We start from the raw sequence: 25,641 nt of genomic DNA, 5'->3' as shown, positions 1-25,641 counted from the left end.
GAATCTTAATATCATAGCAGCCTTATTTATTTATTTAAATACCAATAGCAAGGTCTTCCAAAAAAAACCTCTCACTCTCCATTCCTAATTTCTTTATGGGATGCAAAATTGTTTACAATGAATGTAATTAACAGTAGTATAAATTTTGTTAGGAAAATTATGGGTCAGGAAGAAGAATGTACATTTTTGTATCCATTAATAAAATCCCCCTTGGCATTAGGATTTCCTAAGCCCTTGCCTAACACTTGTTCACATGATCATAATACTGCAAATGTATCAAGCCAGTAGTATTTCAGAAACTCTTCGGATCTGTAGTATAATGGCATAAATAAGAAAGCTTTGGTTAAAAAAAAAAAATAATAATAAAAAGAGCAACATAAGAACTACTATTACTGCCATCACAAATTTTAAAAAGTCAGTGTTTAGTTTCCCCTGTTGACAAAAAGTCTGGATGAAAGTCAGCATTTCCCAATTTTACTCTTTATACACTTTTATAAAATCAGATGAGTAGGTTGTAGTAGGTTGTCTGTGCTTCTTTTGATACCCAGGATACAGTTGGCTTTCAGGGATGCAAGCACATGTTGCTAGCTTATGTTAAGTTTTTCATTCACAGTGAATTCCTGAGTTCTTCTCTGCAGGGCTGCTCTCTATCCATTTATCACTCATCCTGTAGTGGTGTTTGGAATTGCAGGACCTTCCGCTTTGCCTTGTTGAACTTCATGAGGTTCATGGGGGCCCACCTCTCAAGCCTGTCAAGGTCCTTCTGGATAGCATCCCTTCACTCTAGTGTCAACTGCACAATTAAGCTTAGTGTCAGACACAGATTGTCTTAGGGTACACTCAGTCCCACTGTCCTTGTCACCAGTGGAAATATTGAACACTACCAGCCCAAATACAGACCCCCGAGGAATACTACTCATCACTGATATGCACCTGGACAGTAGACCATTGACCACAACTCTTTGGTTGAGGTCATTCAGTCAATTCCTTATCCATCAAGTCCATCCACCAATTCTATATCTGTCCAACTTAGAGGCAAGAATGTTTCAGAGAACTAGGTCAAAGCCCTTACAGAAGTCCAAACATGACAACAGTATTTCTTCCCTTGTATACCGATGCAGCCACTCCATCGTAGAAGGTCACTAGATCAATCAGGTATGGTTTGCCCTTGTAGAAACCACGTTGGCTGTCTCTGGTCTCCCTGTCTTCCATGTGTTTTGACATACCTTCTAGGAGGATCTGTTCCATGATCTCACTGGACACTGAGGTGAGGCTGACTGGCCAATAATTCTCTTGGGTCCTCCTTTTAACTTTTCTAAAATGGGTGTGATTTTGTTCAGTCACTGGGGCTTAACCTGACTGCCATGACTTTTCAAATATGACAGATAGTGGGTTAGCAACAATACCTCCCAGCTACCTCAGGACCCCAGGTACTTGTCAGATCCTTGTCAGGACTTGTGTATGTCCAAGTTCCTCAGGTAGTCTTGGAAATGATCTTCTTGAACAAGGACTTCATTCTCGCAGTCACAATTCAGGGTTTTGAGAGATGTGGGAAGAGTGATTACCAGTGAAAACTAGGGCAAAAATTTACTGAGTACCTCAACCTTCTCCATGTCAGCTGTCACTAGTTTTCCTGTCTTATTTATCAGCTCTTGAAGAAGAATGAAACTAGAAGGCGGTGTCAAGTAGGCACAAGTTAAGTCAGAATGGAAATATCAGGAGAAATGGTTCAGCAGCCTTCCTGTGTCTCAGAGGCTGCCAGAAAGTTGGATCACAGCTACTGTGATAAAGTCATCTCTGAGACTCCCCTGGCATACTGCAAACTTCACTCACAGATAGAATTACTCTCCCAGAAGAAATATAATCTTTTTATCAAGACCACACTGTCAAAAAAGACCCTGTAGATTAGTCCAAATATACTCTGAGTGATACAGCATTACTTTGTAAGACAACATGCAATTACATCCTACCTACTCTTTTATAGCGTAACATGCAACTACATTGCCTTAATAGACCATTTCATATGAACAGCATGAGAATCTGTAGAATTTTGAGAGAAAAGAAAAAATAATAATAAAAAGCATAAAAAATAACTAATGATTTTTTCTCCATTGTAATGAATTATTTTTTCAAGAAAACTGAAATACTTATGATGGAAAATGGTAGTTATTTCTTTATTTAACACTCCTCCAGCAACTGCTTTTTCCAGTTCCAGAGGGACCAATTAAGAAGGCAAGGTCAGTACTAGCATTTGAGCCTTTCCCCCATTACCTGAGCTATCTTCTAGAAATGCTGACCCACAACTATTTCTTCCAGTTTACTCCTGTGTGAGAGAGAGGCCTCTCCTGTTTGGAGAGGTCTGACTCACAGAATGTCAGATGTACTTTTCTGTTGGTTGGGAAGCTGTTTTGATGATTCACTGAAAAGACAGGGGAGCTCAGAATACAGGAGATATAAAAAAGTTGATTTTTTCTGGAGGGAAAAGGTGAGAAAGCAATAAAGCACCTAAAAGGAAACTCTACATGACTTCTTTGAGACTGTCAGTGAAAAGCTTCCCAGAGGCTTATTCATGAAACACAGATGTTGAAATACCATGTTATATTTATTCTTATTACTGTTTCCTTATGAAAAATTTGGTTGAAAACCTGAAATCCAAAGACAGTGTACTTTTTCAGTCTTCATCTATTGTTTCCATTCTCCATGTCTTTAAATGGTCATTTAATTAAAAATAACAGTATTTAATTGGAATATTAAGAAAGTTAAAAAAGAGGGTTACTTTTCATATCACACCATTCAGAAACCAATAAAATTTAATATTATCACATAAACTTTACATAATGAAATGACTATTTTATCATTTTATCATTTACTGTAAAGATTTTCTCTTCCTTTTATTTTTTTTTTCTTTTTTTCTGACTTTCCAACCCTAAATATTAATTTATAAAATACCACTGGCTGTAGTCCTAATTGAGATTACCACACTTCCAATTTTACTTGGTATGAAGCATCCTGACTTTATTAAGAAAGCTAGGTTTTCAAGAGAAAATCCTAAGTTTTCAAATAATTGAATTCTGATGTTGTCAGTATTTACTATAATGTTATGTATTGGGTTTGTGTGGCAAGGGTTTGGTAGTGGGGGGGCTGCAGGAGGGTCCTTTGTCAGCAGAGCCCAGCAGCTGCCCCATGTCAGAGTGCAGCCAGCTCCAGCTGCTCCAAAAGGGACCTGCTGCTGACCAGAGCCAAGCCATAAGCGACGCTGGGTGGGCCTCTGGGAGAGCAGAGTTAAGGAAGGGAAAGAAGTGCTGGGCAACAGCAGCTGGGAGAGAGGGGTGAGAGCCAGCCCTGCAGCCCCCAAGGGCAGTGCAGCAGGAGGGCAGGAGGTGCTCCAGGCACACAGCAGCAGTTCCCCTGCGGCCTGTGGAGAGGCCCCTGGTGGAGCAGGCTGTCCCCCTGCAGCCCATGGATCCCACACGGAGCAGATCTCCACGCTGCAGCCTGTGGAGGAGCCCCCGGTGGAGCAGGTGGATGTGGCCTGGAGGAGGCTGCGGCCCGTGGAGAGCCCCCGCAGGAGCAGGCCCCGGGCCGGAGCTGCAGCCCGTGGAGAGGAGCCCACGCAGGAGCAGGGGGTCTGGGGGGAGCTGCCGCCCATGGGGGACCCGTGCTGGAGCAGTTTGCTCCTTGGGGATGGATAGACCCTGTGGTACGAAGCCATGTGGGAGCAGTTCTTGAAGAGCTGCTGCCTGTGGGCAGCCCCCGCAGTATCAGTTTGGGAAGGACCCCACGTGGAGCAGGGGCAGAGAGTGACCGTGAAGGAGTGGTGGAGATGAAGTGCTAAAGGCTGACCACAGTCCCCATTCCCTGTGTTCCCCTGCACTGCTCAGGGGTAGGAGATGGAAGAGGGTGGGTGGAGGGAAGGTGTTTTTAGTTTGCTTTTAGTTTCTCACTGTTCTATTCTGCTAGTGATAGGCAAGAAATTTCATTATTCTCCCTATGCTGAGTCTGTTTTTACCATGATAATAATTGTTGAGTGATCTCCCTGTTCTTACCTCAACACTTGTGGCCTTTTCATTATATTTTCTCCCCCTTTCCCTTTGATGAGGGGGAGTGAGAGAGCAGTTGTGCTGGAGCTCAGCTGCCCAGCTGAGTGAAATCACCATATTACATTCCTCACTCTCAGCAGGTTTCCAGGTTACACCAATCTTAGTTATGTGGTTGACATGTTGGAGGGACGGGCTGCCATCCAGAGGGCATCCACTCTCATGCAACCCCACCTAGCATACTGTGTTCTGTTCTGGAGCACCCAGCATAAGAAATGGACCTGTTGGAGCATGTCCAGGGAAGAGGCACAAAGACGATCAGAGGGCTGGAACACCTCTGCTATGAAGACAGGCTGAGAGACCAGGACCTACAGAGGGGAAGGCTTGGGGAGAACTTATTAAGGCTTTTCAGTACCTAAAGGGGATCCCTCAAGAAAGATGGATGTTTTATCAGGAAGTATAATTTATCTTACACTCTTTAACAGGGATTGTAGTGATAGGTCAAGGGGTAATGTCTTTAAACTAAAAGAGAGTATATTTAGATTAGATATAAGGAAGATTTTTTTATTTATTTATTTTTTACTCTGAGGGTGGTGAGGCACTGAAAGAGCTTGCCCAGGGAAGTTGTTGATGCCCCATTCCTGGAAGGTTCAAGACCAGTCTTGATGATACCTTGAGCAACCTGATCTAGTGGAAGGTGTCCCTGCCCATGGCAGGGGGGTTGGAACTAGATAATCTTTAAGGTTCCTTCCAACCCCAACCATTCTATGATTCACTGAAAACTTTGGTGTTTTGGTGTCTCAACTTTAAGAAGCTGGAGCAGGTCTGGTTCTGAATTAGACCTACGGTATTATTTTTGTGTTTGCTTTATCTGTGTTGTCTTGAAAAGAGAATATCGCCTCCCTTTTTGCCCATGATTTTCTTCTTCGGTTCAAATGATCACCTTACAAAATTTAGACATTTTCCATGATTTCCTGGCAATCTGGTGTAAAGCTTTTATGCCAACATTCTTTTGGCAAGGAGCTCTTGTGGTTTCCCTCTTTAGATACATTATTTCTAAAATGACTGAGAGACTAGTAGTGTAGTACCAACACCACACTATCTGTGTGTATACACATTTATACAGAAAGCATACACAACATTATGTATTCTGGAAACCTCATGGCGTCCTACAGCTTCTTCACAAGGGGAGCGCAGGGTCAGGCACTGAGCTCTGCTCTCTAGAGACAGCAACAAAACTCGAGGGAACGGTGTGGAGCTGGGACAGGGGAGGGTCAGGCTGGGTGTTAGGAAAAGGTTCTGCACCCAGAGGGTGGTCGGGCACTGGGACAGGCTCCCCAGAGCAGCTGGTACAGCACCGAGCTGCCAGAGTTCAAAAAGCATTTGGACAACACTTTCACATATAGGGTCCGATTTTTGGGTGGCCTTGGGTGGAGACAGGAGGTGGACTTGGTTGATCATTGTGGCTCCCTTCCAACTCAGGATATTCTACTATTCTATGATTTTTCTCTGCTTTCAGTATGATTCTTGTTTCTCTGCGATAGGAACACTAAATACACAAAGGCAGTACAAAGAAATGCAGAATATTTTCACTTTGCCATGTACCTTGAGTTATTTCATTCAGGAGATTTCTGCATTTGTTCCAAGTAATTCCTCTGTAGTACAGGGCTTAAAAAAATAAATAAATAAGTGCAGTTTAATGAAACCAAACAAAACATCTAACTTGAAGAAGAAAAATGGCTTTTAAACATTATTTTTAATTTTAGAACTTCTGTATAGAACTGGAGGCTTATAGATAGAAAGCAGTAGGGTAACCTATTCCTGGTTAAACCCTCGAAGGTCTGAAGGAATTTGATTTCAGCCATCGTATGGCACAGGCTGTCAGTGGGATAGTGCACACTGCACAACAAAGCACTGTGTAGAGATCTTGAGGCCAGCTCAACATGAGCTTGTTTAAATATGAGATGCTTCAGTTCTACTGGCATCATGTTCCTCCTATTTGAGGATTCCATGTGAATTTGCTGAAAAATGAGCAGATGAGAAACCATGTAGGTCACCCAAGCAGAGACAAGTTCTTACACAGCTTCCTATTTCCATTCCTTGTAACAATCCACCGAGGTCACCCTCAGGTATCTGTATTACACACATTTTCCCCTTCACTTTTTTTTTTTTCTTTTTCCCAGTAGGGAATATATTTATTTATTTATTTATTTTTGTGGCTGAAGAGGGTTTAGGCCAGCAGGTCCATAGCAAGGCCATAGCAGAAAAGAAGTAGTAGTCATCAAACACTAGTTTCTCATCATAACCACTGTGAAAATATGTGTGCTCTCCACACATTATTCAATGGAAAATCTAACAGAAGAATCACTTTTGGCTTTTAAGGAAAGCTGTGTTACAAACTTCAGAAATTTAAAGTAGTAAAGAGAACAGCCCATGATACCTATATAATATACAAAGGATGGCTCTTACTTTTCTCAAGTTGCCTGTAAACTTTATTCATATAAAATATTTTGATATATTTCATATGTATAGAAGGAAGGAAAATGTAACGAATTACACAGAAGATTATGCAAAGAAGAGAAGAGTTTAAACTGCCTCACTTTTTAACAAATAAGTTGAATTATTCTCTATAAACTGGTGACTTCTCTTAGACTGGCATTATAAGATAGTTGGCGTGCTGTTTGCCAGTTTCTGTTTTGAGATGGCTCTATGTAGTAAAATTCATGTAGCATATACCAACATCATCTGAATTTATGATTTTCCCCTGGGAACACGCAAGTTTTTAGAATGGTACTTTAAAGATATGGTTCAAAAGTTGCAACACCTACATCAGGATTTGAGTTTTTCAGTCCTTTTAACATATACTTTTGTCACAATGATTTCAATACATTTATCTGAGAAAAAAAAAAAAGTTTGCTAAATAATTCTGTATTTTGAAAACTGCTAATAAGCAATGAAGCACCATCAGTTTTCAGAAAAAGAAAAAAAAATAGTTCAGAGATTAAAAAAAAAAAAAGATTGCAAAATTGGAAAAAATATCCGTAACTTAAGGAACGGAATGCACAAATTATTTTTGAAGCAACAAAATAGCCGACAATCAACTCCTCGGCAGTTTTAAAATGTTAAGTTCAGCGTTGTTGTAACTGAATGAAAATTTATAATGTCAAGAAGAAAAAAACCTTTCAAAGCAAATAGAAAAAATTACAGTTAAGGAAGGAAGGAAGGAAGGAAGGAAGGAAGGAAGAAAAGAAAGAAAGAAAGGCTAAGCATAGTCCCTGTACAAACAAAGAATCTGGCAAAATGGAGCAGAGAATCACACATTCAGAAGTAATACTTACATTTAATGTGAAGATTTAAAAGTTTAGCATCAGTCTAGTTCTGTTTGGTGACCATATTTAGGATCTTACTTTCTGTATGTCTTGAGAAATTGTGTTTTATTTAGATAGTAAAACATTTCTCTATTTTGTACATAATGTCAATTTCTCATCCTACTATTTTCCTACTGTTTCATCTCCAGGTGACAATGTAAAATACAAATCATGGGGTATGTTTCACACTCAGCACCCTGACAGATCCAATTCATTGGATACTATCGGTTACTTCTTCCTACATTCTTTCTACGATTTTCTGTCCACACGTAGACAACTAATGACATTACCAGAATAGTGAACCCAAAACATACAACAGTGTAAAACCTGACCCGCTGCTTAAAGCCGAAATCAGTGTGTCTTATGGTTAGTAGTCACTCACGATCCAGCTTGCAAAATACCACTAAACCTATAGCTGTCTGTGCCAAATGAATTGTTTAATTCATTGATGCTTCTATTCTTGCAGCACAGAAATGGACAGGGCTGACTATGTAGACACATGTACCGGATCTTGAAATCTGTAGAAGGCGAACAACTATTAGATAGATAGATATGAGGTGGATGTTAATTTTCTTAATTCACTTTCTTCATTGCACTTCCTTTTCCTCATACTTCTAGTGTCCTTCGTGGGTAAATGATGAGAAATACTCCTCTGGTGAGCCCTTTTCCTGTCTGCAGCCACACATGTATCAGCAGAAGCCAATAAAGTCTCTCTGCATACTGAGAAGTTATTACGGCACTTACTCGGGTGCTAATAGATTTAGGAGCAGGTATATTACATTAGTTCCCATTTACAGAATTCATTAGCAGTGCCATCTTTGTTAAGTCCTTTGCTGTGTATGGTGTCAAGTGTGTTATATACAACTAGTTGTATTGATTTTATTTAAGGTTGCTACAGAAATGATAGATGACCTAATATAATTGGAAAACTATTATTGTAGATTAATATATTTATGGCATTGTTGTAATTTAACTTTCTCCTCTCACATTCTTTTTGTTTATTTCTTTTAAGCTTATAGAATTGGATGAAAGAAGGAACATGGAGGTTTTATGTAGCTACAGATATATATATATATACAAACTCCACTAAATCTCAAAGCCTGTTCACTTTCAAAATGGAGAACAAGTTACTAAAATGAAAGCATAATTCCAAAGCTTGTTTGTTCAGAAGAATACAGAAACACTGTTTCCCCACAGTGGTGTTTCTGTAAAAGTCAGATTTTCTGCTGAAGGAAAACCAGCTGAGGACTGTGTCTAAAGGGGTGATGGGTATGCAAGGATCTAGGAGAGAAGGAATAGAAACAACCTGTGAAAAAGCAGAGCTTCTGTTTAATTCCCCAGTGTTTCCCTTGCAGAGCTGCATAATTTTGCTTTGTTGTTTAAGAGCCAGAAAAATGCTGCAAGATACATTTTTATATTCCTTAATTTTTTTTGGTTGTGCATGCCCATCATTTTGCCAGACACCCAAATAAACCTTTTTCAGAGATGAAAGTCAGAAATTTCAGTGCTACACTTGAATATTCATGAATTTGGTGTATAAATGGCACCTGAAAATGGGGCGTTGTAAATAGATGAGAAAATAAACTTATTTAAGTATATAAAAGGACAAAGCAAGATCATAGTGATTTTGTTGTGAACAGTAAAATTTGTCCCTTTACACTATAACTTTCAATGTGATTTATCTGATTTCTATCTTCTAAAAAAGTATTTAAGATGTGACTGCTTTCTCTTCTAATGGCTTTGTGATTTTAAACTACGTTTCCATTGGTTTTCTTTTACCTGTCCCTAAATTGTAAGATTTTATTTCAAAGGTAAATTAATCAATCCATGTCAAGCAATGTCATGTATTTTGATATTCTTTTTCTGTGACAATCACTGAAATTCAGATTCCACACCAAATTATTCATACAGCCTTAGAGAAGAATACTTGTTTTTTGCTACAGTGGAGGCATTGGTTACCCATTATTATTCTTTCAACGTCATATTGGTTTATGCAATTCCCCCTTCAAGCTCCTCATTCTTCTTCCCCAGTTCTCCAAAGCACACTTAAACAGGCTGGGTACCCATAATCAAAGTCAGGTTTGAGACATGACTGTTCCTTTATTTATCTAAAGAAAAATACTTTCACAACAACAACAACAACAACAACAAAATTACTAAAATAAAGTGTTGTGCAAATCCCAGTCCACTAGGTTAGGTAGGAAATGAGGTCAGGTAAGTACCAGCTAAATTTAAAAGAGCTAAACTTCTACTCCCAAATCTTTATGAGCTCTTCAGTGATAATTTCTGTCTGCCCAGAACAGGACAAATAAGACAACAGGGCCATTTCTCCTGTCTTGTGACAGCACTGCCAAGAGCAGCTGTTCAGGAGCTCTCAGAACAGGAGATCTGAGGGGAAGAAGCCCAAGCTCCACCCTCTTCCAGAGACCCCGCGCTCAACTCCCCTGGACCACGCCACTGCCCTATAGGCATCAGACAGGGACAGCAGGCCCGGTCAGCCCCACATCAGAGCTGGTACCCAGCACCGTGGGTGCCTGCAGGGGCAGATGGCCCATGGTGACATCACTGAGCGATGGGCTGTGACCTCGCAGCCCTCGCTGCTTATCTTGGGGCGCCAGCAGAGGCCACGTCAGCCTAGCTCGTGGCTTGACTCCTGCTGAGCGTGTGTGCGAGGCTTGGAGCACCGAGCAAGGATTTGGTGGAGCTGTGCTGTGGGGCCACCGGCAGCTGTTTCAGTGCCTGTCCCCACAGTCATTGCCCGTGTTTCCCCGGCCCTGCCTGGCTCAGGCAGCCGGGGCCCCGTGGGACGCGTTCGCAGCAGCGCAGGTGAGCTGTGTGGGGACACGTGCCCTGGGGCAGCCCACAGGGGGCACGGGACGGCCCAGCCGTGGGGCTGGGGGATTTGTGCTGAGGTGCCAGGGGGGCATTGCCTCTGCTCACCCTGGCACAATGAGTGACCTTGGCCTCTCTCCCTTGTGCAGGTTCAGAAAGCCTCTGGCAGCTGCAGCTCTTCCCAGCCCACTGTAGAGCCCGGTGGCCATGGATGTGCCATCAGACTGGACCTGCCCAGCCTGTGGGGACAGTCGGGATGATGTTGCCTATCTGACCCCTTGTCTCCACCAGCTGTGCTATGGCTGTGCCCTGCGGCGGGCAAAGAAGGATCCAAGGTGCCCCTTCTGCAGGGAGACAATCAAGACTGTCAAATACTCGGTGAGGTCAGACGACGATTACCTGGAGTGTGCTGTCCCAGAGCCCGCAGAGCACTTGGCTGACAGCCAGCAGGAGGAGCAGGAGGCTGTGGAGCCAGTGCCCAGGGCTCCTGACCTCAGCTTCCCACCCGAGGTCTGGGCAGCCTTCTTCAGGGAGCACCCAGAAAACGTCGAGCCCCTGCTTGCGTGGCTGCAGCAGGAGCTGGAGACCATCTCCAGCTCCGAGTGGTGGGAGGTGGCTGCGGGCCTGAGCACGGTGATCGGCTACCTGTGCGTCTACGGTCTCGACGAGGAGGGCTTGGTGCAGGCGCTGCAGCCTTGCCTCAAAAACCAGACGCTGCCGTTCGTGGTGCGGCTCATCACTGCCGCTGTGGAGCTGTGCAGCACAGAGATCCGCCGGCAGCGTGACCGCCACGACGCCCACGCTGCAGGGAGCCAGGAGGACAGCCCCGCAGCTGCCCACAGCCACGCCACCTCTCCAGGGGGGACTCGTGCCCCCGCCACCACAGAAGAGGAGGAGGCACCTGAGGAGCCAGGGCAGGCGGCAGCAGGTCCCTCTGCCCAGGGCAGGGACTGCTTGCCTGGGGGGCGCCGGCGCGCCCCGAAGAGGAGGGCCAGCAGCAGCCTGCAGGACTCTCCCCAGCCCCGCAAGAGGCCGCCCCGACGGCGGCACTAGGCGGGCACTCCACGGCTGGCAGCATCACATCTGAAAATAAAGAAATGTTACTGAAAGAGTCTCTCTCTTATTGACAGTGCAGACGTTGCTGCTGTCCATACCCATGTTGGTTTCACAGAATCACAGAATTGTAGGGGTTGGAAGGGACCTCGAGAGGTCATCAGGTCCAACCCCCCTGCCAAAGCAGGTTCCTCCCTGGGCAGCCTGTTCCAGTGCTCTGTCACCCTCACCATGAAGAAGTTCTTTCTCATATTCGTGTGGAACTTCCAGTGCTCCATTTTGTGGCCATTGCCCCTTGTCCTGTCCCCACAAACCACTCAAAAGAGGTTGGCCAAATCCCTCTGTCTCCCACACTTCATGTATTTATAAACATTGATAGGATCCCCCCTCGGTCTTCTTTTCTGAAGGCTGAACAGACCCAGGTCTCTCAGCCTTTCCTCACAGGGGAGATGCTCCAGGCCCCCTATCGTCTTTGTGGCCCTCCACTGGACTCTCTCCAGGAGATGCTTGCCCTTTTTGTACCAGGGAGCCCAGAACTGGACACAGTTCTCCAGGTGAGGCCTGACCAGGGCAGAGTAGAAGGGGAGGATCACCTCCCTTGACCTGCTCGTCACACTCCTTTTAATGCACGCCAGGATCCCATTGGCCTTCTTGGCCACCAGAGCACACTTCTGGCTCATGGTCAACCTGTCGTCCACCAGGACCCCCAGGTCCTTCTTTGCAGAGCTCCTCTCCAGCAGGTCATCCCCCAGCCTGTATTGATACATGCAGTTGTTCCTTCCCAGGTGCAGGACTCTACACTTGCTCTTGCTAAACCTCATTTGGTTACTTCCTGCCCGGCTCTCCAGCCTGTCCAGGTCTCGCTGAATGGCAGCACAGCCTTCTGGTGTGTCAGCCACTCCTCCCAGCTTTGTATCACCGGTGTACTTGCTGAGGGCAGACACTATTCCCTCACCAAGGTCGTCGATGAAGATGTTGAACAAGACCGGACCCAGCACTGACCCCTGGGGAACACCGCTTGTCACAGGTCTCCAGCCGCACTCTGCACCACCGACCACCACCCTCTGAGCTCGGCCAGTCAGCCAGTTGTCAACCCCCCTTACTGTCCACTCGTCTATCCCACACTTTCTCAGCTTTGCTGGCAGGATGTCGTGGGAGACAGTATCAAAAGCCTTCCTAAAGTCAAGGTAGATGACATCCACTGCTCTCCCCGCATCTACTCAGCTGGTGATGTCATCATAGAAGGCAACGAGGTTGGTTGAGCACGATTTCCCCTTGGTGAATCCATGCTGACTACTCCTCATAACCTTCTTCTCTTCCAATTGCTTGGAGATGGCATCCAGGACAAGCGGTTCCAACGCCTTTCCAGGGACAGAGGTGAGACTGACTGGCCTGTAGTTTCCCTTCTCAGTGTCCCCCATTACCAGGAAACCCACCTCGTTCAGCAGGGGACCCACGTTATCCCTAGTCTTCCTTTTACTGTTTACAAGCCACTCCATCTTCTCTCGCGCTATCTCTTAGAGAAAATAAAGAAATGTTACTGAAAACGTCTCTCTATTATTGGCATTGCGGACATTGCTGCTGTCCATACCCACGCTGATTTCTCCCTCTTCTTGTTATGATCATGTCCAGAGAAGTGCTATGAAGCTGGTGAAGCATCTGGAGCACAAGTCTTATGAGGTACATCTGCAGCTCTTACATGGTTTGTTGGTTAGTCTCCTGGTTCATTTGGGGAGTCTGCAGTGACTGGCTGCTGTGAGGCACTGCAAGAGCTTGCCCGGAGACATTGTTCATGACCCACCCCTAGAAGTATTCAAGGCCAGCTTGGAAGAGGCTTTGAGCAACATGATGTAGTGGAAGGTGTCCCTGTCCATGGCAGGGGTGTTGGAGTTAGATGATCTTTAAAGTCCCTTCCAATCCCAACCATTCTCTGATTTGGGGATTGCATGATTCTATGATTCTATGATGTGTGCCTTCTCCATGGTCTTCTTCATCATGGGCTGGAGGAGAATATTTGCTCTGGCACCTGGAGCACCACCTCTCCCTCCTTCTCTTGCTCCTCTGGGCAAGCTGGTCCTCAGCCATGGTCTTTGCACAGCAGCAGGCTGAGGGGAACTAAGGATGAGGAGCTGCTGCGTCAGCATCCTACCCCTCCTGGCAAAGGGCTGCACAGATGTACCACCCTCCCAAAAGAGGGGCCCCATTGACCCCAGGCTGTAACACACCTTGGGCGGTATAGCCCAGAAGAATCAAAGAATCACAACACCAGGCCTTCTGGCTCCTGATGGGGAGCACCTTTCTCAGAGGGGGGAAAGAATTTTTGCCCAGGAGTTATCAGGGCTGATTGATTGGGCTTTAAACTAGATTTGAAGGGGGAAAGGGACAAAACCAGGCCCACCACTGATAAGCTATGGGACTGCACACCAGTAATTGAGAGACTGCATGCTAGCGAGACTTTTCAGCCTGCCCCATGAGGGGCTGGGTTGAGTGAAAGACATCTGAAATGTTTCTGTGCAAATACTTGCAGCACGGGAAACAAGCATTTCAGCTCCCTGAGGTGCTTGTATACTAATGCACATAGTTTGGGAAACAAGGAAGAACTGGAAACCTGTGTGCAGTCACAAGGCCATATTCTCATTGCAACCACAGAGACGTGGTGATAGCTCACATGACTGGAATGCTGTCAAGGAAGGTGTGGAAAAAATGCCTGAGGCGACTTAGAAATTAAGCCTATATTCACATTTTTAAGGAAAGGTACAGCATTGAAGAAGCTTCTAGTGTGGAGTGTAGCTGCATTCCATAGAAGTTCCCTAGGCCTCCAATCTTAGATGTTGGCCACACCGGGGGAAGTTGGTGTGCTGACGCTAAGAGGAATAGTACGGAGCATGGAGTGGAGACACCACAGCCAGGCTCTGTGATAAGATGGGAACTTGATTGTTCTTTTGCACACCAAAACCAATAAACTGTACATTTGCTACCCTGAGCCAATGGCTTGTCATGTTTTTGACAAAGTGATGTACTGTGGTGAACTTTGCTCGTTATAATATCATTATAATACCAAAACACACCTCCATCCCAAAGGCTACCTGCCTCCAAGGCGTGACCACCCCTCACTGAGCACATGCTCTGAATTTCTCTGAGCCTGTGCCTTTAAACGAAAGTGAGAAAATTTTGCACCAATCATAACCAAGATATGCAAGACTAGAGTCACCCAAGCTCCTCCTCAAAGACAGAAAATAATGTAAGTTGACTTAAGAGAGAGAGGATGTTAGGGAAGACACCATTGTGAAGGATACCTTCTGATTCCTAGGATCAGTCAAAGGGCTGAGCCTCTCTTCCCCCGCACTGGCGTGCCTTTGGGAAAGATCTGAACACTTGGTTATACCAAGCGCCTCCCTAGGAAACTTAAAAATCTCTATAGAGTTGCTTTATACCTTTTAAAATATTATTAGCCAGGCTGAGTTACTCTTACTTTTGGTATTTGTATGTTCTTGAAGGAGGCAAGAAGGAGGACCCAGACAACTACAGGCCAATCACCTTCACCTCCATACCTGGAAAAGTGATGGAGCAGCTCATCCTGGAGGTCATCTCTAAGCATGTGGAGGATAAGAAGGTGATCGGGAATAGTCAGCATGGATTCACCAAGAGGAAATCATGCTTAACCAATCTGATAGCCTTCTATGATGAGAAGACTAGCTAGGTAGACGCGGAGAGAGCAGTGGATGTGGTCTACCTTGACTTCAGCAAGGCTTTTGACACTGTCTCCCGTACATCCTCATAGATAAGCTCAGGAAGTGCAGCCTAGATAAGTGGACAGTGAGGTGGATTGAAAACTGTCTGGGTGGAAAAGCTCACAGGGTTGTGCTTAGTGGTGCAGAGTCTAGTTGGAGGTCTGTAGCTAGCTGCGTCCCCCAAGAGTCGGTACTGGGTCCAGTGTTTTTCAACTTACACGTGAACAACCTGGACGATGGAACAGAGTGCACCGTCAGCAAGTTTGCTAACAACACAAAGATGGGAGGAGTGGCTGATACCCCAGAGGGCTGTGCCACCATTCAGAGGGGCCTCAACAAGATGGGGGGTTGGGCCAAGAGGAACCTCATGAAGTTCAACAAGGGCAAGTTCAGGGTCCTGCAACTAGGGAGGAATAACCCCAAGCACCAGTACATGCTGAGAGCTGACCTGCTTGGAGAGCAACTCTGCAGAGAGGGACCTGGGATTCCTGGGGGACAGCAGGCTGACCTTAAGTCAACAATGTGCCCTTGAGCCCAGGAAGGCCAACGGTATCCTGGGGTCCATTTGGAAGAGTGTTGCCAGCAGATCGAGGGTAGGAAGGCCCTGCAGAGGGACCTGGACTGGTTGGGTCAACGGGCAGTGGCCAGTGGGATGAGGTTCAACATGGCTAAGTGCCAGGTCCTGCACTTTGGTCAGAACAACCCCTTGCAGTGCTACAAATCTGGGGGAGAGTGTTTGGAAACCTGTGCAGAGGAAAAGGATTTCTAGGCTGAATAGATCAAGTGACCTCAACCCTCCTTTTACATCTTCCCCTTTAGGCCCTTCACCATCTTTGTAGGCCTCCTCTGTACACTCTCCAATAGTTTCACAACCTTTTTGTATTGTGGTGCCCAGAATTGCACACAGTACTCGAGGGATGGACGCACCAGTGCAGAGTAGAGCAGGAAATCACTTCCCTCGACTGACTAGCAATGCCATTCAATGCACCTCAGTATACAGTTGGCCCTCCTGGCTGCCAGGGCACACTGCTGGCTCACATTCAGCTTGCTGCCAACCAAAACCCCCAGATACCTCTCTGTAGGGTTGCTCTCCAGCAAAAGGTTGTGAAACTTCACCATCTTTGTAGGCCTTCTCTGGACACTCTCCAATAGTTTCACAACCTTTTGCTGGAGAGCAACCCTACAGAGAGGTATCTGGGGGTTTTGGTTGGCAGCAAGCTGAATGTGAGCCAGCAGTGTGCCCTGGCAGCCAGGAGGGCCAACTGTATACTGAGGTGCATTGAATGGCATTGCTAGTCAGTCGAGGGAAGTGATTTCCTGCTCTACTCTGCACTGGTGCGTCCATCCCTCGAGTACTGTGTGCAATTCTGGGCACCACAATACAAAAAGGTTGTGAAACTATTGGAGAGTGTACAGAGGAGGCCTACAAAGATGGTGAAGGGCCTAAAGGGGAAGATGTAAAAGGAGGGTTGAGGTCACTTGATCTATTCAGCCTAGAAATCCTTTTCCTCTGCACAGGTTTCCAAACACTCTCCCCCAGATTTGTAGCACTGCAAGGGGTTGTTCTGACCAAAGTGCAGGACCTGGCACTTAGCCATGTTGAACCTCATCCCACTGGCCACTGCCCGTTGACCCAACCAGTCCAGGTCCCTCTGCAGGGCCTTCCTACCCTCGATCTGCTGGCAACACTCTTCCAAATGGACCCCAGGATACCGTTGGCCTTCCTGGGCTCAAGGGCACATTGTTGACTTAAGGTCAGCCTGCTGTCCCCCAGGAATCCCAGGTCCCTCTCTGCAGAGTTGCTCTCCAAGCAGGTCAGCTCTCAGCATGTACTGGTGCTTGGGGTTATTCCTCCCTAGTTGCAGGACCCTGAACTTGCCCTTGTTGAACTTCATGAGGTTCCTCTTGGCCCAACCCCCCATCTTGTTGAGGCCCCTCTGAATGGTGGCACAGCCCTCTGGGGTATCAGCCACTCCTCCCATCTTTGTGTTGTTAGCAAACTTGCTGACGGTGCACTCTGTTCCATCGTCCAGGTTGTTCACGTGTAAGTTGAAAAACACTGGACCCAGTACCGACTCTTGGGGGACGCAGCTAGCTACAGACCTCCAACTAGACTCTGCACCACTAAGCACAACCCTGTGAGCTTTTCCACCCAGACAGTTTTCAATCCACCTCACTGTCCACTTATCTAGGCTGCACTTCCTGAGCTTATCTATGAGGATGTACGGGAGACAGTGTCAAAAGCCTTGCTGAAGTCAAGGTAGACCACATCCACTGCTCTCTCCGCGTCTACCTAGCTAGTCTTCTCATCATAGAAGGCTATCAGATTGGTTAAGCATGATTTCCTCTTGGTGAATCCATGCTGACTATTCCCGATCACCTTCTTATCCTCCACATGCTTAGAGATGACCTCCAGGATGAGCTGCTCCATCACTTTTCCAGGTATGGAGGTGAAGGTGATTGGCCTGTAGTTGTCTGGGTCCTCCTTCTTGCCTCCTTCAAGAACATACAAATACCAAAAGTAAGAGTAACTCAGCCTGGCTAATAATATTTTAAAAGGTATAAAGCAACTCTATAGAGATTTTTAAGTTTCCTAGGGAGGCGCTTGGTATAACCAAGTGTTCAGATCTTTCCCAAAGGCACGCCAGTGCGGGGGAAGAGAGGCTCAGCCCTTTGACTGATCCTAGGAATCAGAAGGTATCCTTCACAATGGTGTCTTCCCTAACATCCTCTCTCTCTTAAGTCAACTTACATTATTTTCTGTCTTTGAGGAGGAGCTTGGGTGACTCTAGTCTTGCATATCTTGGTTATGATTGGTGCAAAATTTTCTCACTTTCGTTTAAAGGCACAGGCTCAGAGAAATTCAGAGCATGTGCTCAGTGAGGGGTGGTCACGCCTTGGAGGCAGGTAGCCTTTGGGATGGAGGTGTGTTTTGGTATTATAATGATATTATAACGAGCAAAGTTCACCACAGTACATCACTTTGTCAAAAACATGACAAGCCATTGGCTCAGGGTAGCAAATGTACAGTTTATTGGTTTTGGTGTGCAAAAGAACAATCAAGTTCCCATCTTATCACAGAGCCTGGCTGTGGTGTCTCCACTCCATGCTCCGTACTATTCCTCTTAGCGTCAGCACACCAACTTCCCCCGGTGTGGCCAACATCTAAGATTGGAGGCCTAGGGAACTTCTATGGAATGCAGCTACACTCCACACTAGAAGCTTCTTCAATGCTGTACCTTTCCTTAAAAATGTGAATATAGGCTTAATTTCTAAGTCGCCTCAGGCATTTTTTCCACACCTTCCTTGACAGCATTCCAGTCATGTGAGCTATCACCACGTCTCTGTGGTTGCAATGAGAATATGGCCTTGTGACTGCACACAGGTTTCCAGTTCTTCCTTGTTTCCCAAACTATGTGCATTAGTATACAAGCACCTCAGGGAGCTGAAATGCTTGTTTCCCGTGCTGCAAGTATTTGCACAGAAACATTTCAGATGTCTTTCACTCAACCCAGCCCCTCATGGGGCAGGCTGAAAAGTCTCGCTAGCATGCAGTCTCTCAATTACTGGTGTGCAGTCCCATAGCTTATCAGTGGTGGGCCTGGTTTTGTCCCTTTCCCCCTTCAAATCTAGTTTAAAGCCCAATCAATCAGCCCTGATAACTCCTGGGCAAAAATTCTTTCCCCCCTCTGAGAAAGGTGCTCCCCATCAGGAGCCAGAAGGCCTGGTGTTGTGATTCTTTGATTCTTCTGGGCTATACCGCCCAAGGTGTGTTACAGCCTGGGGTCAATGGGGCCCCTCTTTTGGGAGGGTGGTACATCTGTGCAGCCCTTTGCCAGGAGGGGTAGGATGCTGACGCAGCAGCTCCTCATCCTTAGTTCCCCTCAGCCTGCTGCTGTGCAAAGACCATGGCTGAGGACCAGCTTGCCCAGAGGAGCAAGAGAAGGAGGGAGAGGTGGTGCTCCAGGTGCCAGAGCAAATATTCTCCTCCAGCCCATGATGAAGAAGACCATGGAGAAGGCACACATCATAGAATCATAGAATCATGCAATCCCCAAATCAGAGAATGGTTGGGATTGGAAGGGACTTTAAAGATCATCTAACTCCAACACCCCTGCCATGGACAGGGACACCTTCCACTACATCATGTTGCTCAAAGCCTCTTCCAAGCTGGCCTTGAATACTTCTAGGGGTGGGTCATGAACAATGTCTCCGGGCAAGCTCTTGCAGTGCCTCACAGCAGCCAGTCACTGCAGACTCCCCAAATGAACCAGGAGACTAACCAACAAACCATGTAAGAGCTGCAGATGTACCTCATAAGACTTGTGCTCCAGATGCTTCACCAGCTTCATAGCACTTCTCTGGACATGATCATAACAAGAAGAGGGAGAAATCAGCGTGGGTATGGACAGCAGCAATGTCCGCAATGCCAATAATAGAGAGACGTTTTCAGTAACATTTCTTTATTTTCTCTAAGAGATAGCGCGAGAGAAGATGGAGTGGCTTGTAAACAGTAAAAGGAAGACTAGGGATAACGTGGGTCCCCTGCTGAACGAGGTGGGTTTCCTGGTAATGGGGGACACTGAGAAGGGAAACTACAGGCCAGTCAGTCTCACCTCTGTCCCTGGAAAGGCGTTGGAACCGCTTGTCCTGGATGCCATCTCCAAGCAATTGGAAGAGAAGAAGGTTATGAGGAGTAGTCAGCATGGATTCACCAAGGGGAAATCGTGCTCAACCAACCTCGTTGCCTTCTATGATGACATCACCAGCTGAGTAGATGCGGGGAGAGCAGTGGATGTCATCTACCTTGACTTTAGGAAGGCTTTTGATACTGTCTCCCACGACATCCTGCCAGCAAAGCTGAGAAAGTGTGGGATAGACGAGTGGACAGTAAGGGGGGTTGACAACTGGCTGACTGGCCGAGCTCAGAGGGTGGTGGTCGGTGGTGCAGAGTGCGGCTGGAGACCTGTGACAAGCGGTGTTCCCCAGGGGTCAGTGCTGGGTCCGGTCTTGTTCAACATCTTCATCGACGACCTTGGTGAGGGAATAGTGTCTGCCCTCAGCAAGTACACCGGTGATACAAAGCTGGGAGGAGTGGCTGACACACCAGAAGGCTGTGCTGCCATTCAGCGAGACCTGGACAGGCTGGAGAGCCGGGCAGGAAGTAACCAAATGAGGTTTAGCAAGAGCAAGTGTAGAGTCCTGCACCTGGGAAGGAACAACTGCATGTATCAATACAGGCTGGGGGATGACCTGCTGGAGAGGAGCTCTGCAAAGAAGGACCTGGGGGTCCTGGTGGACGACAGGTTGACCATGAGCCAGAAGTGTGCTCTGGTGGCCAAGAAGGCCAATGGGATCCTGGCGTGCATTAAAAGGAGTGTGACGAGCAGGTCAAGGGAGGTGATCCTCCCCTTCTACTCTGCCCTGGTCAGGCCTCACCTGGAGAACTGTGTCCAGTTCTGGGCTCCCTGGTACAAAAAGGGCAAGCATCTCCTGGAGAGAGTCCAGTGGAGGGCCACAAAGACGATAGGGGGCCTGGAGCATCTCCCCTGTGAGGAAAGGCTGAGAGACCTGGGTCTGTTCAGCCTTCAGAAAAGAAGACCGAGGGGGGATCCTATCAATGTTTATAAATACATGAAGTGTGGGAGACAGAGGGATTTGGCCAACCTCTTTTGAGTGGTTTGTGGGGACAGGACAAGGGGCAATGGCCACAAAATGGAGCACTGGAAGTTCCACACGAATATGAGAAAGAACTTCTTCATGGTGAGGGTGACAGAGCACTGGAACAGGCTGCCCAGGGAGGTTGTGGAGTCTCCTTCTCTGGAGATATTCAAGGCCCGTCTGGATGCTTACCTGGGCAGCCTGCTGTAAGGAACCTGCTTTGGCAGGGGGGTTGGACCCAGTGATCTCTCGAGGTCCCTTCCAACCCCTACAGTTCTGTCATTCTGTTTGATTCTGTGTTATATCAGTAAAAGAAATGAAGATTTCCATATCTATATTAAATATATTTCTTTGCTTAAAAAAATGTTTTGAATCTTCAAAGAAATGTTTAATTTAATTCAAAATATTTTGGGGACAGTATACTAAGAATGTACTGGAAATGTGGTCTTTATATTCTGAACACTGTTATCGTCATTGAAGTTCCATCAAACTTCCAACATTTTTTTTTTTAATATTTTCTCTTAGTGGCTGCAAAAACAAGAATATCTTTCAATTTATAAAGGCATGCACATGCACATAAAAAGCAGATTTAAACAGTATGTATCAAACTACTTTTCTGCTCAAATTACAGGAGGAATACGGGGGAAGTAGGACAGTGTTGTGGTTTAACACGGCCAGCAGCTAAACACCACACAGCCGTTCACTCACCCTCCCCCCTCCCTCTCTGGGATGGGGGAGAGAAATGGGAAAGTGAAGCCTGTGAGTTGAGATAAAGACAGTTTATTAAGACAGGAAAATAATAATAACAATAATAATAATAATAATAATAATAATAGTATTACTAATAATAATGTGTACGAAACAAGTGATGCACAATGCAATTGCTCACCACCCGCTGACCGATGCCCAGCCTATCCCTGAGCAGCCGGCTCCCCACCCCGGCCAGCCACCCCTATATATTGTTTAGCATGACGTCAGATGGTATGGAATACCCCTTTGGCCAGTTTGGGTCAGCTGTCCTGTGTCTGTCCCCTCCCAGCTCCTGCTGCACCCCTAGCCTGCTCGCTGGCAGGACAGAGCGAGAAGCTGAAAAGTCCTTGGCTTGGTGTAAGCATGCTCTGCAACAACTAAAACATCAGCATGTTATCAGCGCTCTTCTCATCCTAATCCAAAACATAGCACCCTACCAGCTACTAGGAGGAAAATTAACTCTGTCCTAACTGAAACCAGGACAGACAGTAAAAGGTAATTCTTGTAAATTTAAGATTAAATTCTATTACATAGACCTTTTTTTAGAAGCGGTTTTTATTTGTTTTATTTATTATTCTATTTTATTTTATTTTATTTTATTTTATTTTATTTTATTTTATTTTATTTTATTTTATTTTATTTTATTTTATTTTATTTTATTTTATTTTATTTTATTTTATTTTATTTTATTTTATTTTTTGTTTTTCAGAAGAAATAAACAAATATACTTTTGGCCTGAAAACGCTGCAAAACCTGACATGCACTATCTAGATCAGACCCCTTTTATGCTAGCGTCATAGAAAACAGCCATTGTTGATAGTGCTGGTCTTCTTGATTTATTTATTCAAAAAACATAGTTCAATAATTTTAATCTGCATTATCAGATCAGATCCCATACTATCTGTCAGTAGTATGGGATAGAAAAGATGTGAGAAGTTTTTTTTAAAAAAAATCCTCCTACCCACTGGATATGTATATGTCTATGCATTTTCTAAGACGTTTAAATTTGTTGTTCAGCTGTTTTCTTAAAGTTCTAATTTTAATGGGAAAGTGATAAAAAACACTTATATAAAGCTGTGTTTTGTTGATATTGTCATTGCCCAAGTGCTGTGAGAGTTGCCTAGTGTCTGCTTTTGCTTTCCAGTGAAAAGATATTTTTTCCTACATTTAATTTGTTATTCTTTATATTTTTATTTTTAAATATACGGATTAAAACAGAAGTTCTTTCTTTTATCTGCTTCCGTTGTTGAAACTTCCTTCTTAATGTGTGCAATATAAGGCTCCTAAAGCAGATACTCTTTGTATTTTTGACTGCTAGAAAATAAAGAAGAATACGAACGAGACTGTTAGGGGAACCAATATGGGACTGAGAACATGATCATGAGAAGTATCAGGTGTAGAGAAGCAGACTTATGAGGCAGTGAAATTGCTTTAAAGCCAAGGGAAGTCACAGTATGTTTGAGAAGTGGATAGCTGTCAAGATCTCTCCATATGGGAGGTTCTTCTGCAATCCTTGTGCTCTAAGTTAATGCAATATTATCTAATTTTATTTGATTAAAATTCTAGGAAAGGAGCTGTTCAACTGCTTTTTGTAAAGCATTTCACAAGAAAATGTTATGCCTAACTGAAGCAGGCACCATCTGTTGTGATTGGAGGTTGTCACTTCTCATGTGACTATGAGGAAGACCTGGAAAGTGTTTGGTCAGACCACATCACTTGGAGATGAAGCTTTTCTAACTTGAACAACAGCTAAAATGATGGAGAATGAAATATTTGATCTGATGAAGTAATGAGGGTATGTGACCACCATTTGCTTGGAGCCTGTACCATCAAGTTCCAGGAGCCCTTGGAGAGGCGGCTAATGCAAACTAGCCTGTATAGTTTCATCTAAGTCTCACCGACATGAGTGGGAATTTTAGATGTATTTTCTGTCAGACCTGTCCCATCACACATGCTCCCATGATGGAGTGTTAGCTCATGAAATGCTGTTTTCTGCCCACAAAGGAGCAGCAGGAGCTTTCCACCCTCAGAGAAGACTGCCCTTGTGGCTGCCCAGCTGTGCTCTGCTGCAACCAGCCTCCACTTCTGAAGGAGGAGGAGACACGTCCTTCACAGGAGAGAAAGCCTGGGTGGAAAATTGGTGCAGTTACTTTACCTGCAGTGATAAGATCTGTGGGACAGAGTTCATAACTACAAACCCAGAGAGGTCTCAGACCTCTTCTGTATGTCAGTACTAGTATTTGTATTGCCTGCCTGTGTTTGTCATGAGTTTGTTCATCAAACATGCATTTTTGCCACTCTGATATGTATTGTTATTAATTTGAGGCCAGTTAGGCAGCTGTCATCTCCCACTATCTTTTTTTTTCTTTTTTTTTTTTTTCCCCGAAAAATAGAAGTGCATTAACAGTATGACAGCAATGCTGTTCTCCCTAATGGCTAAACTGCTTGTCATCTGTAACATGTTTCTCCTCCTGGAGCCGTGCTGTCTCCAGAGACCCATGTAAGTCAGTCCCCTGAGGCACGAAACAAAATGCTAGTTGTACTCTCACTGCTGTACCAGAGCAAACATTTCATTTTCTCCACAGGATTTAAAAACATATATTGGATTGCTTTCAAGCTAAAAAAAAAAATTCCTCATTAATGATATCCTTTCACAAAAAAATGTCATATATCTTTTAAATTCACACCATCACCTGGGGTCTTTTATTTTTCAGCCATTAGTATACATTTAGCTCCCCTAAGTGCCTCTACCAGAACATTATTTATGTTCAGTGACACCAAAGCTCTTGACTTTATGTTCTGCTCCAAGGCAGTGTTTGCCTAGATAATATGTCATTTGCTTTGACAAATCTGTGATAGATAGGATGTAGTTCTCTGACAAGGTAAAGGCTTTAAAGATTTAATTTACAGATGTTGCTTTGCATTATTTTGAGGTCTGCACACACAGAAAAAGTCAACAGCTAACATTAAATGCCTATCAAATACTGTTGGCACTACATATTAAACTTAATAACAGCACATGACAACATCTCCAGGGAAGAATTTGAATTTAGACATCATTCTGATTTTGATATTTGTTTCTGTAATATTAGTTTTCACATGATCCTGTGTGTTTTTGTTTTTGTTTTTATTTTTTCTTTCTGCTGCTTCTTATTAGGGAAGAGAAGAACTAGGAATAATTCAAAGAAAAAGCCAAACATTATCTGTAGGAAGTGAAATGGGCATGCTGTAGTAGTTTTTTTCCTGTGTTCCATGTTACACCACATAGATTTTATCATCTGTACTTGCAAGAAACTTCCCAAATGTTCCTGTAGATATGTGCTTTTGCTTTCATTCCAGCTGTCATGGAGGGTCTCTTTGTTACATTTTTTCATTTCCTTTCCATCAACAGAAGGGAGGAAATCAGACTTTTAATCTGTGGTTTGGAGTAGGAGTCAGAGAGGATCTTAAACTAATATGAAGTTTGGCTTTTAAACTTCTGCGTGCCACTCCATTCAAATCACTGCATTCAGTACCTCACAGTTTTCCTGAAATTATTCTATTTCTGTCTCAGTTCTGGAATTAGTTTCCTTTCACATTGAATAAAACGACCCCATGCTTTATAATGGCCAGCAGGTACTAGTTTTGCCTAAACACTGGAAATGTGGTTTAAGTGGAACTGGATCATGATGATATCACTATACCACTGTACACACTAAAAAAAAACATTGGGATTGAATTGTTCTCTGAATATGAAAGCTTAGTTGAGATTTTTGGTGTACAATTTTGTTTTATTTTAAATAGCTAGACTATAGGCGTAGTCAATCCAGGAGGTCCCTGGAATGTACTTATGATAACTTCCTTCTCCAAGTGATAGAGGAACCGTTGAGAAGAGGAGCTATGCTGGACCTTGTTCTCACCAACTTGCTGGTGGGCAATGTGAAGCTCAAGGGCAGCCTTGGCTGCAGTGACCATGAAATGGTGCAGTTTAGGATCCAGAGGGCAGCAAGGAGGCAGCACAGCAAGCTCCCTACCCTGGACTTTGGGAGAGCAGACTCTGGCCTCTTCAGGGATCTGCTTGGTAAAGTACCATGGGACAAAGCCCTGGAGGGGAGAGGGGCCCAAGAAAGCTGCTTAATATTCAGTGATCACCTCCACTAAGCTCAGGGATGATATATCCCAACAAAGAGGAAGTCAGGCAAAAATGTCAGGAGGCCTGTATGGAGTAAA

This window comes from Anser anser (genome assembly GCF_964211835.1).
Source record: "Anser anser genome assembly, chromosome: Z".
NCBI lineage: Eukaryota > Metazoa > Chordata > Aves > Anseriformes > Anatidae > Anser > Anser anser.
The sequence above is the reverse complement of the archived record's forward strand: the minus strand, read 5'-3'. Positions refer to the sequence as shown.